The sequence below is a fragment of the Callorhinus ursinus genome, unplaced genomic scaffold (assembly GCF_003265705.2).
Source record: "Callorhinus ursinus isolate GAN/ISIS: 27379988/994484 unplaced genomic scaffold, GSC_fseal_2.0 scaffold13, whole genome shotgun sequence".
NCBI lineage: Eukaryota > Metazoa > Chordata > Mammalia > Carnivora > Otariidae > Callorhinus > Callorhinus ursinus.
In genome coordinates this window covers 42,134,424-42,152,992 of record NW_027397075.1, presented here as the reverse complement: position 1 = coordinate 42,152,992, position 18,569 = coordinate 42,134,424, and the positions used below count along the sequence as shown (strand labels likewise).

General features: G+C 44.8%; 2 long non-coding RNA genes across 2 annotated transcripts; one reads left to right on the top strand and one right to left on the bottom strand.

Annotated features, from left to right (window-relative positions):
- The first annotated feature begins 314 nt into the window (after positions 1-314).
- Positions 315-18,521, top strand: LOC141374020 (uncharacterized). The gene is made up of 3 exons (XR_012380565.1): positions 315-620; positions 15,718-15,919; positions 18,390-18,521. It is a non-coding gene; the product is annotated as an uncharacterized lncRNA (long non-coding RNA).
- On the bottom strand, positions 1,094-3,084 carry LOC112828752 (uncharacterized). Its single transcript, XR_003209581.2, has 2 exons — positions 1,811-3,084; positions 1,094-1,660 (listed from the first exon to the last, which is right to left on the bottom strand). It is a non-coding gene; the product is annotated as an uncharacterized lncRNA (long non-coding RNA).
- Positions 18,522-18,569: the final 48 nt, after the last annotated feature.

Sequence of the window (18,569 nt, the reverse complement as noted above, 5' to 3'; positions counted from 1 at the left end):
AAATAGCACCCCAGCCATGTGCCTTCTAGCATTTCAGCACATTTGCTCCTCATCCCACTGGAAGAGCAGAGAAGCCTGGAGGGCAGAAAAAGAGAGACAACACCAGCCCTTTGCAGAGGGGCTCAAAAGTAGGGAAGATGAGGAGAATGCGTGACAATCTGCCCGCCCCTGGGCACCAGGCCGGGCCCAGCTGCATGCCGGGCTGTTCTGAAAGCCTATAACCCGAGTCACCTGTGTCCTTGCCCCTTTCCCTGGAATTCCTGACTGTTATTTACTTGGTGTTCTCCACTTAGTCTCAGGGAACAGACGTCACATGGCCCCTCTTCTAGCTGTTCCAGCATAACTAACAAAGTCAGGACTGACCCACGCAAGCATCGGGCTTACCGGTCTTACTTTCTAAGCAAAGCTGGTAGGTCTCAGGCTAGCGGGGTCCCCACACTCCTCTCCTTCCCGAAGAACAAGGAAGCCTAAGGTGGAGGCCATTTTAACAGGGAAGCTCTGCGCAGACTGTCTCTCTGAAACTCTAATTGGTCTTGGAAAATGCTCCCTGACCTTGGATGCCTGAAGGATCATTGCCCAATCAGGAGATTGCAAGCCTATTGCCAGGCCCAAGAAAACAGGTAAGAGGTCAAAACTGAGGACTTTTCCAGCCCATGTTTAGGATCTCAACTCTTTCCTTTAGTTCTTTTTTTATTCTGCTGGAAACTGCCAACACAGCAACCAAGATTAGCTTCCATAGTCTCTCCACACTGACCCAGGTGGGACTGTGTCCACGCCTCCCCTGAGCCTTCCCCGCCTTGTCTCCGGGGCAGCAGGAGCAGTTCTTGACGCTCTTTCTTCTCTTCTTCTGTTCCCTCCTCATTCCCAGTTAGTGGATGCAGAGTTCTTAACCAGTAAAAATGAGTGGGCTCCACTTCCATCAACTAAGAGTGAGCCAAGAACCCTCAAAGCACAGGAGCCTGAAATTCAGATCATCTCTCAAGTTTTCCAAAGTTCCCCTTGAACTTGGACCGAATGTTTAGTGGTCCCCCTGCCCCCACCAGCCACCAGGGGCCCCAACCCCTCTGAGAAAGACACTACTGGACACCCGACATAGTACATATGACATCTTATTTATTCCATGTAACCCCCTTAAGATAAACACCATCATGCCCATTATATACATGAGAACACTGAGTTCAGTGTGGTGGAGTGGAGGTCATGCAACTCGGAAAAGGCCCCATCTGTTTTGACTGCCTTATGGGGTTTTCTAGCCAGCCTGGACAGATGTGTTCTCTGTGTTTAAAGGTGACAAGGACACTCACCTCTGGGTTTCTGAAATGTTATGGAAATAGGACTTCCAGATAGGGAGACCATGCATCCTGGTGTCCCCAGGAGAGTTCTGATATCCCTGTGTATTATTAACAGTGCTCTTTTTTCAAAATAATCTTTGTTTGGATAATAAGTGACATAGTCCTCCTATCCAAAGGAGCAAAGGAGTGGGAAAATGAAAAAAAAAAAATTTGCTCAAGAGGTCACCGAGCAGTGGGCATAGAAAGGCCTCAATAGGGCTTTGATGTTCTCAGGGTCTGCCGCACCTCAACTTCTCTTGCCGGCTTTGCCTCAGATGTTGCCTTCCATGCTGCTCATACTTCTCCTTGCACAATGCTGGAGCTATGACCTACAGGACAGGAGGAAATGAGATCAGCATGCTGGAGGGTTCTCAGTACCCCAGATGACCCTTCCTGTGGATCCCCACATTACTGAAAATAAACTAAGCCTCTGTGCAGGTGACCCATGTCTTTCCAACCGTAACAGATAAAGGACACACCTGTGGAGGAGAAGTCTGAGGGATCACCAAGGTTCTGAATGTCCTATAAGGAAGGAAAATAAGAATGTCTTTGACCAAAGCTTTTACTCCACACTGGGCCTTCGCCAGACACTCCCTTCTATCCCATAGTGAAATGACGCAGTGGAATGAGCAGGCATTTAGCAGTCAAAGATCCAAATTGTATTCTAGCTTACCCACTTATGAGGTGGGTGATCTTGGGTAAGTTTGTCAACCTCTCTGAGCTTTAGTTTTCTAATTCATCAGAAAAATGGGTATGAGAATGCCTACTTTGCAATGCAATTACAAAATTTCAGATGAGATTATGTGCAAAATGTCCGGCATGTAAGAGGCATTTGTTTTATAATTTTTTTAAGATTTGATAGAGAGAGAGAAAGCATAAGCAGGGGGAGCGGCAGAGGGAGAGGAAGAAGCAGGTGCCCTGCTGAGCAGGGAACCTGACGTGGGGCTCGATCCCAGGAGCCCAGGATCAGGACCTGAGCTGAAGGCAGACGCTTAACTGACTGAGCCACCCAGGCGTCCCTAAGAGGCATTTATTAACAGTGATGATGATGATGATGCTGACGATGAGGATGATGATGACACTGAATGCAACACAGCAGTGCTTACCCCAGGGCATGGAGGGAATATTCCAAAGGCATAAACTCCAAAAGGAGTAACCAATAAATATTTGTCAAGCAGTCAGAACTTTTGAGAAGAAAGGGTTCAATTATTTAACCAATTCAAACCAAACTGAGGTTTATTTGACAACTAGTTGTGCCAAATAAGATAATGGATATTGAGGATTACAGGGATTTCTATAAATGAGTTCATGCTCTTCAGGTGCTCATAACCAAACGGAGGGTCCAGGTTAAAGGGGAACATGTGTCCCCACTTTGCCATGATCTCAGGCAGTTTTAAAACACTGTCAGAGCAGAGAGGATGAGACAGACCATTTTGCTTAGCAGGTGCAAGAACCTCACAGAAGAGGAGGCAAGGGACCTGATCCTTCATACCTAGGCAGGATTTCTAGGCATCTGACAGCATGTTTACATCCTAAACATTCAGTGTTTAGAATGTAAACTGGGAAAATTCAGTTCCATTCTCCCCTTGCAAAGAAGACAAGTTGTTTCTCAAAAAGGAGGATGAAGGAGACTCCCTCATTCTCCTCTTCCACTTTCTCATATGAAGTCAGCGGCCAAGTCTAAAACTGAATACACATTCTGAGAGCCACAGAGACCTGAGATTGAAACAGAGCTTTTGATGCAGAAATTAACCAAGACTTGGACACAAATACATGTCACATATAAAAAAAAAAAAAAGTTTCAACTTCATCGAGTTAACTATGAGACATTTAATGGAAAACAAGGCATTGAATCACAAAATAAATGCACAAAATATGACTTATCAGAGGTAAAAAGATAAAGAGTACTTGAGATATGTCACTGCTGAGAAATATTATCAATCAAGGTCACAGCCTGGAAACAGGGATTGACAAATTCATTCATTAGCCTTCTGCTTCTACTTCTATTCCCAAACCTTGTTTAAATTAGTAAGTTAGAACTTCTTGGTTAAATAAACAGATAAGCAATTGGCCCTGGAATAGAAAATGAAACTGAGTCATAATTCAGTCCAATTGCTCTTCTTCTTTAGATATTAACTAGTAGACCATGAGGTGTTTCTATGTCTGCTACTCGCCTTCTTACCCATTTTTCCTCCTTTTGCCCTAAGTCCAAAGCCATAGTTGTCAAGGTGGGGAGACTGTTCCCCAGGAGACATTTGGCAATGTCTGGAGATGTTTTTGATTGTCACAATGGAACTGGGGGAGCAGAGTGCTACTGACATCTAAGAGATAGGGACCAGGTGTGCTGCTTAGCATCCTGCAATGCACAGGACAGCCCCGCAAAGCAAAAAATTTTCCAGGCCAATGTCAATGGTGCTGAGATTGAGAAACTCTGGACCAAATCTGGGTAAGCCGAGAAAGGCCTTGCAAAAAAAAACAAAAGATGGGATTCAGGAAATTCATAGCTTTCTTAATCATGATAATGTGAGGAGAATATTAATATAGGCAGGTACTTAAAACCAAAGCTCTTACAGCATTTTGAGAGAAGCAATAGGAAAAGGGCTGTTCCTAGTTTCCCACATCGGAGCCTCCACAGCTGCAGCTCGGGTCCTTCAGTGATTATATTTTATGAACTCCAAACTGATTGATCAAGCATTTCTTTTTCTTTTTTTTTTAAGATTTTATTTATTTTTTTGACAGAGAGGCACAGCGAGAGAGGGAACACAAGCAGGGGGAGTGGGAGAGGGAGAAGCAAGCTCTCCGCCGAGCAGGGAGCCCGATGTGGGGCTCGATCCCGGGACCCTGGGACCATGACCTGAGCCGAAGGCAGACGCTTATCGACTGAGCCACCCAGGTGCCCCAAGGATTTCTTTTTCTGATTAGTGAATTTGTTTATATGAAATTCTTAAGTAGCCTGTATCCATACATTTATAGCAGTTCCCTTTTATTAAAAAGAACTATACTATGGAAACGACCTCAATATCCATAAATGGAGGGCTGCTAAAATGCGTTATGGTACATATATTTATATCAGAGTATCTGTGTATCCAGTAAAAATAATAAAGAAAAACAAAAATGGCAATATGACATGCTGTAAGGGATTTGTGTTAAAATCCTACAACAAAAATTTTTAAAGTAGAAGAATCGATTTAAAAATAGGCAAATTACCAATTACTGAAGCTGAGTGGAGGTTATATGAGAGGTTAAATTTTCTATACACTGAGTTTGGGTCACCTGGGTGGCTCAATCGGTTAAACATCGGACTCTTGGTTTCGGCTCAGGCCATGATCTCAGGGTCGTGAGATCCCTCCCCAAGCCGGGCTCTCCACTCAGCATGGAGTATCCTTGAGATTCTCTCTCTCTCTCTGCTTCCCTCCCCGCCCCGCACCCCCGGCTTTCTCTCTCTCTCTTTCTAAAATCAAATAAATAAATAAAATCTTAAATTTCTTTTTTTTTATACACCAAGTTTTAAATTTCTGTGATAGAAAGAGTCAAAAGTAATCATTGCAAAGCACTCTATGTTCTTAGATGGAAATATCTCGAAGATACAACATGAACGGAAAGAAGGGAGGGACAGTATGAGAGGGCACGCAGTGGGGAAACGTTCTTATTTTTACATATGTAAGTAGTTAAGAAATTATAGAATAATACCTAAGAAATTAATGAAAGTGGTTACCTGGGGGCATGGATAGCGGAGTCAGTAACTGGAAAGATGGGGAATCAGGGTGGGAGCAAGACTTTTCAATGTGTGCCTTTTTGGACTTCTGAATTTTTCAGCCATGTGAATGTATTCCATATTCAAAAGCTTAAAGAATGGGAAATGCAAGTTCATCAGATAAAAATCAATCTGTCCTAAGAAATGTAGGACATATCGTTGCCACACTTACATTCCAGCCTTGAAAAGAACTCCTGCTACTTTCACAAATATTATCTCATTTATCTTCACAAAAACCCTGAAAAATTTGAAATGGGAACAGTGGAGTGAGGAAGCAAGAATTATAGTTTGATATAGGCCAGGCACATCATGTGAAATGGGAATTAGTCTTGTTCTCCCTGGTTCTTAGAAGTAGAAAAGAACCAAAGTGTAACATTAGAGAGAGAGAGAGAGAGAGAGAGGAGAGAATATTAGACTCAACAGAAAGAATTATCTAAGGTCATGTGTCTAAGGAGGGCTCCAAATATATCACCTTCTCTGTGTAATCGCCACACAAAATCTTGGTGGAGCATGCAATTCAACAAAAGTTTATTGAGCTTAGGCTGTGCTAGACCCAAAGGTAGACCGGAGTTGAAGATGAAAAAAACCACATTCTTAGATACAACTATCTCTGTAAGGGAGCGAGAGTTACCTGGCAGTATCTTAAAGGTTTAAAATGCCCACATCCTAAAGCCCAGAAATTTCATTTTATGGTGTCCACATGTGCAAAAAAGGCATATGCATAGGATAATCTTTGCATCACTGTTTTCAACAGCCTGAGTTGGATATGACCTATGTGTCAATTAATAGGGATTGGCTAAATAAACTATATAGTATTATATATCCATATTAGGAAATACCACAAAGCAATTTGGCAAAGGAAAATAAAAGACAATTTGGGAAAGCTACAGATAATAAAAGAATAGATTGCCAAGATACATGGTTGAGTTGAAAACAAAAGAAAAAGGAAGTTGAAGGTTGACCCATATCATAAGGTACAAATGAAATATTAAAAAAAAACCCTCCATATTTTCCGTGGGTACACATGCATATAGGAAATGTATAAGGAAAGGTCTGAAGGAAAAACAAAGTGATCAGTGTTCACTTCTAGGGATTATGGAGAGGGATGGTGAAGCGATGGGGCTGTCAAAGGTGCCTTTAGCTTTCTCTGTAGTATTTTTAACTTTGACAAAGCAAGTGAATTTATGGATCAGTTGTTTAGTGAAAATAGCTGTTTTCATACTTAAAAGCAGAGAAGAGGAAAAGGCAGCATCCTTGCTCAGCAGGCTCACAATCTTTTAAATGATGCATTAAAATATAATTCAATATGATCTGTGCAGCAATCAAATAACAATAGCTAACATTTGTTGAGTTCTTATTATGTGCCATGGGCTATCTATTAAATCATTTCATCCTGACCACAGCCCTAAAAGTAGGAACAATTATTACCCCTACTTTGCACGTATGATAACTGAGGCGCTGAGTGACTTGATCAAGCCCATAATACCAATGAATACACAACAGGGATTTGAACACATATGCTTCTGACTCCAGAATCCAGACTCTTAACCTGCATGCGATCTATGGCAGGACAGCGGGAAATGTTTGTGAACTTGAACAGGGGCCCTTGGGGGGGGCGTACCCGTTATGGCAGACAGGGCTAGCCACATACACAATATTCATTTCCCCTTTCTTTTTCACTAAGAGAACCCTGACTTGGTGCTAGGTGTCAGAATTCATTTAAAACTCTCCCAGGCCCCTCTGCACATAGGGGCAGCCAGGTGCTGGCCAGTGAGATGCAAGCCGAGCCTGTTTGCAGGAGAGCCTGTTAAAGCAGCCAGTGTCGCTCATAAGGGCCACGTTGGCCTTTTGCCCTTCACCTTTGCTCCTTTTTCTTGCTTAGAATGCAGAAATAATCCTGGAGAGGCAAAAACCGTCTAAAAGGAGTTTGCTACATTATTTACATCCTGGAGCTGTTGCAGAGCCCAGGCACCTACCTCTGACTTCTTGTTGTGTGAGAAACATAAACCTCTTTTAGGTTAAGCTTGCAGTCAGGTTCCATGCTGATGAATGCAGTCTAAAGCACACATGGGGGTCTAGAGAGGCTCATCTGGGGGAAAGAACAAGATGCCTGAAAGGTCTCAGCTTCACCTGGCTTTGGAAATGTAAGAGATTGGCTGGTCGCTCCAAGTTCCCTGGGGACCACCGGGCCCAGGGCACGTGCCAGGAACAGCCGGCCATCAGACAGAGCGTCCGTCCCCAAAGACACAGGGAAATGTGGAATGGAGCCAGGGGCTCCACAGGGCCTCAAATCCCCCTCAGCAAAAAGCACATAGGGCAGAAGGACAGTCCACTAGAGGAGAGCACCTGCAACTTGACTCTAGTGTTGAGAGCTATAGATCCCAGTCTACTTATAGCACCAGCAAGTTGTGCAGGGGGGAAGGGCAGGGCTCTGGCAGCTGCTTGTTTTGAACCTGCCTGGGCAGCTCCCGGAACATTTGTTTCAAAACCAGGCAAGGGTTGGAGGGGGGGGAACCTCTTGGGAGGGGAGGGGAGAGGGGAAGGAGCTTGGGGAAAAGAAGAGAGGCACACACCCTGGAAACAGAGTAGTGAGGGCTGACTGTCTGAGGATTCTATTCCCCAAGGCAGTGCCCTGCGCCTGACCACCCCCAAGGGCCGGGCTTGTCCGAGGCTCAGCTCCAGCAGAGTTAGAGGCTGTCTGAAAGTCCAAGGGGGACAGAAAAAGAGCTGAAGAAGAGACAGGACTGTCAGTCACTGACTCTAAAGTGGGAGGAGCATTTTGAGAAAGAGTCAAGTGGGTGGAGCTCCTTAGAGAGCCCAGGGAGGATGGGGACATGAGGCAGATGGCCAGGGAGTGTAGGCAGCTGGGATTGACCATCCTTTCCTAACGTCTGTCAGTGAAGGAACAAAAGGGCAGTGGCTTAACAACACGGTGCAAGGGAGGAAGGGAGGCCTGTGTAGGCAAAGGAAGTAGCTGGTTGGACTGCGGGGGCAAAGCGAGCGGGGATGTTAGATTGGGGCAGGCTGTAGCCATGACCCTCTGCCACTCACCTCCCAGGGTGCCTGTTCTCCCTTTTGGCCGTTAGGGTCCTTCAATCTTTTTGGCTTTTTGGATCTCCCAGAGAATTTGAACTTCAACTAGAAAATCTTAAAACTCAAAACATTTGTCATGTCCAAAGACACAAAGTTATCACAGTAGATGCTGAGTAAAGGAGGGTAGTGTGATCCTTTAAGTGACTTTTATTGAAATGACATTTTATTTAAATGGTCATTCAAAGGACTCTACATAGAGCCAGCACTGGATAGAAACTTGAGAGTATTTTCCAATGACTAAAAAGAGGTCAGAAGCCTAGAACTTGAAAGTTAGAAAGGAATCTGGATCACCTAATCCAAAACCCCCTTAATTTACAAATGAGAAGAAATGAAGGTCAGAAAAAGGAAGTGAGTCACGCAAGGCACGCAGCTGGTTTGGGGATCATGAAAGCAAATACACAGCACATATAGCAAGAACTTTGTACTTGTACATCCATTAATTCCTGTAAGTTTTGCATCAGCCCTAGACATAGATTTTCTGACAGGCAAAGTAATTCGGCTGAGGTCACAGAGAGACAGTCAAGAGAAGAACTGGGATTTGAACACACATAATCTTGCTCCAGAGACTCTGTGCCCTTGACCACTTCTCCCTTGCGTCCCTCAGCAACCTTTACTCCACTCTCCCAAGCTACCTCCACAGTGCCCCACCCCTCCACTTCCCTCCCATTCCCTCACCCCACCCCTTCCTTTCAATGTCCACGGAAGTCCTCACCTTGCTCCCAGCCTCTAAAGGAGGCAGGGTGGGAAGATGGTTTTCTCCAGTGTGAAAACGATGGTAAAGGGAGAATAAAAAGGACCTACCTGGCCACCATGGAGGCCAGAAAGGGGCTGAGGCACAAGCCAAAGAGGATCAGGGCCTACAGCCCCTCCTGGGTGTGAGGGGTGAACTGGCCTTCCTTTGGAGCTCTTGTCGCGTAGAGCATGGAGACTTGGTGAGGTGGGGAAGATGAGCCCCAGGAGGTGGTATGAAAAGTTCTGATCATATGCATTTTTTAACATCCCATCCCCATCAGTACAAAAGCTGATCTAGAATGAACCAGACTCATGTTGTTGCCTTTTCCCATATCTCCTAGGATCCAGGGAAATACAGCCGTGATACAGAGGCCAGAGCACTGGGGATGGAGTTAGGAAACTAGGGTTCAAATTCTGCCTCTGCCTCTTTTTTTTTTTTTTTAAGATTTTATTTGACAGAGAGAGACACAGCAAGAGAGGGAACACAAGCAGGGGGAGCGGGAGAGGGAGAAGCAGGCTTCCCGCTGAGCAGGGAGCCCGATGCGGGGCTCGATCCCAGGACCCTGGGATCATGACCCGAGCCGAAGGCAGACGCTTAACGACTGGGCCACCCAGGCGCCCCCTGCCTCTGCCTCTTAACTAGCTGTGTGGCCTTAAGCAAATCACATTACTTCCTGGAATCTCAGCTTCTTGATCTCTTATGTAAGAATAACCTACCTCTCCCATAGCAGTGAGAATCAGATGGAAACTAGCTGCAACCAAGTGCTTGCCTAGCTCGAGCTTGGCAAGTAGCCTTTGCAGACTGCCAAATCAGGAACACGGGAGCAATGGCAAGACTCTCAGATGGAGGATCTTAGGGGTAGAATCTGGTAGAAAGAGAGCCTTGGGCTATTTGATTTAAAGCTAGATTTGTAGAGCAAATACAGGGCTGTTTTTTTTTCTTTAGTTTTGTTTTACTTTGAATTCAAAATTCTGTTTTGTCATAACATAAGCTTCCCTATTAAGAAATGAATGTTAAATGTTTTTATTATAAAGTAATATATTTTCACGATTCAACACTTAGAGAATCTAGGAAAATCAACTTTTGTTCCACCATTTAATTTTCACATCTAACATATTTTTTTCCAGGTTTATCAAAGCATGCCTTTCTTTGTGTTGACTTTGGTAAGATGTTGATAAAAACTATCTAATTGGGTTTTATTTGCTCATAGGAGAAAATTGTAAATACAAATGGAGAGAGAGAGGAAAGAGAGACAGAGACAGGGAGAGAGAGGGAAGGAGGAAAATGGAGAAGAAGGGGTAGATTTATTTTAAGGAAATGGCTCACACTATTATGCAGGCTTAGCGAGTCTAAAACCTGATGGCGTAGGCCTGCAGGTTGGAGATTCAGGCAGAGTCGCAATTTGAGTCAAAGCAGAATTACTTCTTGCTCAGAGAAAGCCAGTCTTTGTTCCATTAAAGGCCATCATCTGATTGGATGAGGGTAAACTTTACTCAAAGTCCACCAATTTAAATGTTAACTTCATCCAAAAATACCTTCACAGAAACATCCAGAATAAGGTTGACCAGCTATCTGGGCACCATGGCTCAGCCGAGTTGATACATAAAACTGACAGTTTGTAAAAGCTTTTTATAAGTAAAAGCTAAAAGGATCAAATGAACCTCTATAAGTTGTTTCTCATACCATAATGGTATTTGTGCAAAGCTTTGTGGAAACCATGTCAGGTTTTCAACCTTGAGCATGGTCAGCTTAACTCCAAGAGTTTTCTAGTAGGTGGTGGTGGTGTGAGAGGAATGGGTTTACTCTGTGGAGTTAGCAAGCACACTGCTTTTTTAGGCTGTAAGATGGGCATGGGAGCAAGTAGATCTGATGGAAATTGAGGTGGGGGGTGGTTAAATCACATGACTTCCCTTGGTGGGGTCACTTGGCTTGAAGGGACCCAGCAGGACAATGGAATCCTGACAGTGTCTCTTAAGAAGAAAATGAAATGTCCCTGTCTGTTTCTCTAGATCGAGGCATTTGTTCTCCAGAAAGTCTGCAGGTCCAACCCTGCTGCTTTGACAAAGCTCCATACCCTCAGGAGAGGGCTTGAGGCAGCCACAAGGCAACAATGGAGAAAGGAAATTAAAACTCTGGCAACAGGGAGAAAGACTTCAGGCCAAGGAGAGGATGGGAATTGGAGCCATGAGCTCTACTATTTCTATCTTTTCAGAGATTACCAGTCTGGCTGGCAGGTGTCTCTATCAAGAGAAATTTACAGAGCATGAGAGCCAGTAGGTCATATGGGTCCGAGGAAGGCACGGCCCCACCCCTGCCCCACCTCCTAACACATCCCCAGCAACCTCCGTCATCAGCAACCTTAGTCATCCCCAGCCTAAGATAGAGATGTCCTGGAGCCTTAGCAGGAAAGGTCAGTTGATTTAAATAGCTATGGCATCCACAGCAACTTTCCTGGCCTAAGAAAGGAAACCCAATCCATGGGAGATGATGTGCCCATGGCTCTACCTATGGTGCGGGTGGACAGAGGGCGGGCCTGACAAGCAATCGTTAGACATTTGCTGTGTTCCCTACTAGTGTGCTTTGGCACGTCCACATGGTGGCCTGACTTAATCCTGAGGGCTGTACATCATTACAATCATGTTATAGGTGATGAAAAATCTCAGCAAGATTAAGTGACTTGACCAAAGATAATAGGATTAGACACCTCTCCTTCACTAAGTGTTGTAGACTCAGTGCCATGACGCTAAAAAGTACAGACTATTTTTCTCGAAAGATCACAAATGCATGATTTTTTTAAAACCCCAAACTGTGGGGAAAAACAACCAAAAGCAATTCTTTCCTACCCCTGTCTCAAGTTAAGTCACTACCATTAGTACTTGTAAGTTTTTCCAGGAATAGTTTATAAATATAAACGTATAAATTTGTGTGTCTGTGAGTGTGTCTGTTACATGCACACACACACACAAATGGTAGAATACAGTATGCTATTTTGCACCTTGCTTTTTCACTTAACAATATAGCTCCTATTTCCCTATCCGTACAAATAGACCTCCTTCATTCTTGTTAACAACTGCATAATATATATGGGTGGGCCATATTTTTCTAACCAATTGGTTCCAATAGTTTGCTAATATAAACAATGGGGCAATGATCCTTCCTGTACATGTCTTTAGGCACATATGGAAGCATGTACATTCCTAGAAAGAGAATGCTGGGTGTCCAAAGGATATGTGCATTAGAAATAATGATTTAAACTGCCAAACTGCCCTCTCAAAAGGATGTCCTAATTCATACTTCCACTAGCAAAGTCTACAAGACTGCCAGTGATTCCCCCAACCTGCCAGAAAGGTCCAGAATCTCTTTCTATGCTGTATCTGACAGAACCAGTGCCCAGACCCAAGACTTCCGGTTTTAAGTCTAGTGTTTATTTTTACTTTTATGCAAAAGTTGACTTCCACATAGACATGGTCTAAAAGAGGTGGGAGAAAGTCAGAATTTAGATGAAATAGAAGGGATACTGTCTCTACCTAGCTTAGCTCCTAGGAGTAAAGAAAGCAATCCAAACTTGTGAACAAATCACTAAACAACCTAGGCTCCAATGACCAGCTTTATTTCTGAGCCTCATAGCCCAGAGCAGACATAGAGTTACTTGAAAACATTACCTTGTCTCTGCTGGATCTCCTGGGCTTATCTGGGGGCAGTGTTTCACCATGTGGACCCAGGAAGCTTTGCCTTCCTTCCCCAGTCTCTGAGGATGATGGCCATTCTACTCATGTTGATTCTACTGGTTTGTGTGATGAAGGTGCCCACAGCATTTCCTTGATTCATCTCATAAAAATGGGACATTTCTATGAAAACATCTTAAATAATTCTTAAAAGATTTTACTTGGGATGCAATTATAGGAAAGTGAGCATCTTTAGAAATACCATGACCAATATGTAGTAGCAGGAAAAACTCTGCTTAGCACTCTATGGATGTTGTGTCGTTAATCCTAACAATAACCTTTTAATGCTCTGTTAATCCCATTCTACTGATGAGAAAAATAAGGCACAGAGAGAGAGAGTAAATCACAATATCACCAAATAGTTAAATAATGGGACCAACAATTAATCTTCCATCAAATTCCACATCCCCAAATCTTTCTAGTACATCATATTGAAGTATAATTGAATAACACTTATTATTGCAAGGAATACAGATAGTGAATGCACAAATAGATTAGCTTGGTAGATTGGTACAATAGATGGGTAATGTTATGCCGACTATGACACTTATGATGAAAGAAACCCTAAGACTGACATGATGGAATAAACAGAGGACAGAGTGAGGCTTTAGAGAGTGCAGTCAGTGAAGCCTTCTCTGGAAAGGTGGCAGTGAGCTGAGACCCGGAGGATCAGACAGCTCTGCTTGGAAATGGGGAAGATGCTTTTCTGACTGAGGAAATAACACACTCAACGATCACCATCTTGGTGTGTTCACAGACCAGAGAGTGGGACAGTAGGACTGAACACAGGGAGGAAGGGCACTCTGGCCTGAAATGAAATCAGAAGAGCAGAAAGAGTGCGGATCAATGCAGAGCCTAACAGACAGCAGAATGGAGCTCACATTTCATTGCAACAGCAATGGGAAACTATTGAAAAGTTTTAGAAGAGATAGGACATCATCTGATTTAGGTTTTTGAAAGATTACTCTGGTTGCTGTTGGGAAATAAATTACTTGGAGCTCAGAGTTGAAGGAGAGAGGCCATTTGCGAGGCTAAAGTTGAAGGACAAGTAAGAGATGTAATGATTCGGGCTGGGAATGTGATGGTGGAGGGAGGTGAATAATAGTGGAAGGATTTGAAATATATTTGTAAATAAAAAGTACAGATTTGCTGAGGGATAAGACTGGAAGAGAGCATGTCATGAATGAAAAGGAAGAACAAAAATTAATGACTAGGTTTGGGGCAAGAATGGATGGTGCCAGAGAGACGGGGAGGAAGAGTCTTGGAAAGGGTGCTTTGAAATAAAGAGCTTCATACTGGTCATTTATAAGTTTTAGGTTCCTAGTAGCCAGCCAACTGAGTTATCAAGTATGGAGTTGGATACAGAAGTCTAGAGCCCAGAGGAGAGAAAAATTGGGGCACAGAGGCTGAGGGTTACCTGGGGGGAGATGTACATTTCAAAAGTCTAGGACAGAGCCCTAGAAACTCTCTAAAATGCAGAGGTTGAAGCCAGTCAAGGCAGGGAGGAGCCAGTGAGGGAGACAGAAAAGGAAAGGATGTGAGACGTGGGAGATAAGGAGGGGCCAAGAACACACAGAGGTATCTGCAAACCCAGAGTTCTGGATTCATACATCCAATTGGCCCAGAAGGAAAGCATTGTCCTGAAGGTTTTGGTCAAGGCAATGAGCTGGAGGGCCGATGCAGAGAATGAGTTAGGACTAGTACCAGAGAGCCCAGTGGAAGGGTCAGACGTGGAGAAAGGGGGGAATGAATGGGTCCACACTAGGGGATGTGTGGAGAGTGTGGACATGAGCGACTTTGTGATAAAGGCTAAGGTTTGAAATTCCAGCTGGTTTGAGAAAAATAGAGATGTGGGCTTGATGGAATTAGTGTAGGATAATCAGTTCAAAGTAGGGTCCAGAATCATCAATGCCTGTGGGAGCAGACTAGGCTTTGTAGCGACAAACCCCCTTGTGCAGCTTGAGGTATTATAAGCTTGACTTTACGAGAATGGACAATTAATCTTGCTGAATTCAAGTAAACTGATGCCAGGTAGAGAGTGAACTCAGGTCCCTGGAGACCCAAGTCATGGCTTTGCTCAGCCCTCTAAAGCCAATAGGTATTTCCTGAGGTCGATTTGGGATGGTTCTTACAAATATATACTCCTCTCCCTCCTCTGGAGATTACTATGTAGTTAGCTTTAGGGTGAGGTCCCTGACTCTGTAAGTTTACAATTTGTCCCCATTACCGCAGTTGTGAGAAGACAGTAGTGCTAGGAGCACAGAACTCTTTGGTTAGTTTGGAATTTTAGAAGACCATCTTGTATATGGTTGCAAAATTTGAGGAAAAGGTGGCACAGAAGTGAAAAGTTAGTTATAGCTTAGACTAACGTCTCCCTGCCGATTAAAAACAAATAGCATGCAAGTAAGTCCTTTGCCTTTTTGGAAGAGCAACGTTTATATGGTCAAAGACTACACCCACTGTAAAGTAATTTGCCACTTCCACATCTAGAAAGCATCCTCTGAGGGACCTCGGGGACATCACACTTACTTTCCATGTTCCTTTCTTCACTGAACTTCCTTTCCACCTGCCTTTTAGGGATAGCCTAAGAATGCAAGAGGTTGCCTGCTAGTAGGACCACTTCCTAATACCTAGATGTGAGGAACCAAGTTAACTGTGAGAATCATAGTGGAAAATGCATGCTGCTGGTTTTCCTTCTTCATGCATGGGGTCATTTCAGCCCCTGGTTGCAGTTGCTGAAGAACACAACAGGGGCACCTGGGTGGCTCAGTCGGTTAAGCGTCTGCCTTCGGCTCAGGTCACGATCCCAGGGTCTTGGGATCGAGTCCTGCATCGGGCTCCCTGCTCAGTGGGAAGCCTGCTTCTCCCTCTCCCACTCCTCCTGCTTGTGTTCCCTCTCTTGCTGTCTCTGTCAAATAAATAAATAAAAATCTTTTAAAAAAATAAAAATAAAATTCTATGAAGAACACAACTGAGTGGTCATTGTTACACTTCAGTCTTTTCAGACCACACAAGACAGCTAAGTGGATATGACATATTCCCTTCAGGATCTTTCTCTGTCCCCTCCTCTCTCCATCCCAGTGCCAGGTTGCTTCCCAGTCAGTGTTAAAATAAAGATATACATTGGGAGATTGCACTTTGTAAGGGAGAAGAAGAAAGCGTCAGGAAGGCAAACACCTTATCGGCTTCAGAAATGCTCTCTCCTGGGAGACATGAAGACAAAGGAGCAGGCACCGAGAACACCAGCTCTCAAACAAAACTGTGGCCATGTCACAAAAAAAAGGTAAGACGAAAAGTAAGGGACCTGTGACTCTTATATCTCTTGTCTAAGAAATGTACCTTGATGCCACACTGCACAAGTTTCAGAGAACTTTCAACTGACTCTGTCCTCACAGCCACGGGCCAGTTCTCACTGCCACGTTCAAGATGAGCAAACAGACTGAGCCCTGGCAAACTGTGGAATTAGGTTGCTTGGGGTCAGGTCCTGACTCTGCTTCTTACTAGTGTGCGGCCCTTGGCCAGTCACTTCATCTTTCAGTACCTCAGCCTTCTTCTCTGTAAAATGGGAGTAATAATAGTAAGGCCGCTACAGATGGCTGTTGTACAGTGAAATGAGTCAATAGCACCTGACATGCAGTAATTACTGATGCAGGGTAAAATCTTTATCTTCATCTTTATCTTTACAGATAAAGTCTTTCCTGGTACAGCGTTTTTTTGTTTTTTGTTTTTTTTTTAAGATTTTTATTTATTTATTTGTCAGAGAGACAGGGAACACAAGCAGCGGGAGTGGGAGAGGGAGAAGCCGGCTTCCCGCAGAGCAGGGAGCCCGACGCGGGGCTCGATCCCAGGACCCGGGGATCATGACCTGAACCGAAGGCAGCCCCTTAACCGACTGAGCCACCCAGGCATCCCTGATACAGATTTTTGTAGAGTTTATAATTTTTTAAAGCAGATGCTCAAAAGGTAGAAGAGGAAGAAAGATGAGCAGCTCAGATCCATAAGAACTCATCTACTCGTTCGAAAACATTGATTGGGTATTTTCCCAGATACTGGATAGACTTCAGGTGCCAAAGATAGGGTAGAGAGCTCTGAATTAATTCAAAATGATGTTTTGTGGGTGTAAATTCAGAACCCTTTACCTTAACTTTGGCGCCTGCTCTTCCTGTCTATCCAGGTTCCTGGGAGTGGGCTATCACCTTCTGAAATACAACAAAGGAGGAATGCGTCAGGTCTCCAGCTCCCTTCGGAGCTTCCCCACTCGCCAGCAAGCACGGCACGGTGATGGAGGCTCAGGAATGGGGACAAGGTCACCCCTGTGTGTATTCCCACAAGAACAATCAGTGCTCCGCTGTGCCAGGGGCTGTGGCCTCCAACGGAGACACCAGTGGGCCCCGGGGTGACGCCTGCAGGCAGCTGGCCCTCAGCGAGATCCTCCGCAGATCGCAAACCCAGGGAGGCCTCTGGCACAGCTAAGATGAGGCGGGAGAACTTTGCAGGTAGCGTACGCTGTCACTGGAGACCAAGAACATATGAACAGGCGGTCAAAATTAAACGGCCCCCTCTGTCTCCACCCTCCCACCCCTTTGTCCTCTCTCTCCTCTCTTTCTCCCTTCTTGCTCTTTCCTCATTCTCTCTCCATTTCTTTGTTCTTCTCCTCCCCTTCTGTTGTGACCCCTAAGTTGGCTCAGCGTCACTGTTCCAGATCTTACATAATGTGGCTTATGAAAGCAAAATAACCCCGCCGCCTGCCGCCTGCCGTGCCAGGCTGGGCGAGACCCAGAACGAACAGAAACACCTGGTGCTCTCGGACTTTCTGGGACGGTTCGCAAGGCGGGGCAGCGGCCCCGGGATCACGGGCCCTGAGGGCACCGGACCCCTGAGCCTCTCCCAAGGTGCACTGAGCCAGGTGTTGGCGTTCCCCAATCTGCTAAAAGGCACAGAACAGGCCAGAGACAAGAGCGGGTGGCGGCGGAGTGGGTGTTGGTAAGGGGAGACCCGATGGTTGACTCACAGGAGGGGGACAAGGGTCTTCCATCCTTTCCAACCTCGGTGACTGCCGCTGGAATTCTTAGTCCGCATCTCTCCTTAAAAACTGCATGATCCACATCAGTTTAGTGGGCCCTGGAAGTGTTACTTGCCTTTTCAATGGTTGTGTAGACAAAAGGGCAGGGCCAGACCGGTATTTTGAAGTGTCCTGAAATGGCTTATGATCACCTTGTCCTCCGGGGGATGTCCCTGGCTTCCCACATCCTGATTATTCGAGCGGAAATATTAATTGGGCCCCTTTAGGTTCCCTCCAGGAAACCCTGTGGCAAGAATAAAGAAGTCTTTTGGGGTTTCTGAGTTTATATTCTTTCCGCTGAGGATTTGTTTTTCTTCCATAAGTATCAGAAGAAGGGTTGGTTCATGAAGTTTTTTGTTTTGTTTTATTTTGGCTTTGGGATTAGAGAAAGGTTAGCCTAGGATAAGGAGGGAATCAATCACATTGTGTGTATATGTCTTCTCCCAACCCTTTAATCCAGGTGAAATGTCATTACAATGACTCTCAACTGCATCTCTGATGGGCAGCTGTGTCACAGAGAAGCATGCAGGCACGGGCTTGCGGTGGGTCTAATGTGAAGGCAGTTGTTGCAAGTGGTTTGGGAAGGCCAAAGAAATGTCCAGGATAGCCATATACTGGATATGCATAAACACACTCTTTGGGGCTTTTTTGGTCCCTGTAGCCATTGTCTCTTTGTTCCTGCCTGCTCCAGGTTCCCTGAATGGCTCCCAGAGGACCCTCCTGCTCTTTGAGATGGAGAAAGGGAGAGAAGTAGTCAACATTATCCCTCACATCCAATGAAGTGCCAACAAAGTACTGGAAATCCTTGATCCCACTCTTTGACAAACAAAAGGGCGTAATGAAGAACAAGAGTCAGAGGAAAGAAACCAGA